The sequence below is a fragment of the Nannochloropsis gaditana genome, assembly GCF_000240725.1.
Source record: "Nannochloropsis gaditana CCMP526 unplaced genomic scaffold scaffold472, whole genome shotgun sequence".
Taxonomy (NCBI): Eukaryota; class Eustigmatophyceae; order Eustigmatales; family Monodopsidaceae; genus Microchloropsis; species Microchloropsis gaditana.
In genome coordinates this window covers 13181-13683 of record NW_005803481.1, presented here as the reverse complement: position 1 = coordinate 13683, position 503 = coordinate 13181, and the positions used below count along the sequence as shown (strand labels likewise).

General features: G+C 58.8%; 1 protein-coding gene across 1 annotated transcript in view; it reads right to left on the bottom strand.

The window, feature by feature from the left end:
- NGA_0195600 (uncharacterized protein) overlaps positions 1-503 on the bottom strand; it is a 1785-nt gene that overhangs the window by 341 nt on the left and 941 nt on the right. The window lies entirely within an intron of this gene.

Sequence of the window (503 nt, the reverse complement as noted above, 5' to 3'; positions counted from 1 at the left end):
ATCCTCCCTCCCTCCCTTCTCGGCCCAATGACGCACCTTGATTGGTGTAGTGGTAGGTCTCGATGCCCTGTAACTGCCAGGCTGCTTTTTCTTCCGCCGTCGCCCCCGCCAACAGCTGGTAGAAGATGTGGAAATTCCGCTCCTCTCCCGCCTGGGGACAGAAAGGGGAGGGAAGGTGAGAGAAAGCGCCCGAATCGGGAGAGGAGGGGAGAGGAAGGGGAGGGAGGGAAGGAGGGCAGGAAGGGGGGAAGGAGGGACAGGCACCTACTTGATGTGTCAACCGGACTTTTTCGAGCAAGTACGTCTCGATCGACGCGCCTGTGGCATGGAGGAGGCCATGAGTTGTTGACTGCTTTTGCTAGAGTCCTCACCCGCTTGCCCCTCTTTCACTGCAGTGTTCCTCCTCCCCCCTCTTTTCCCCCCTGCTTCTACACCGCGACGCACCCAACAAATAGCCCTGCTTGTCGAAGTGCACCCTCAACCTTTCAAACAGGGTGTGCCCA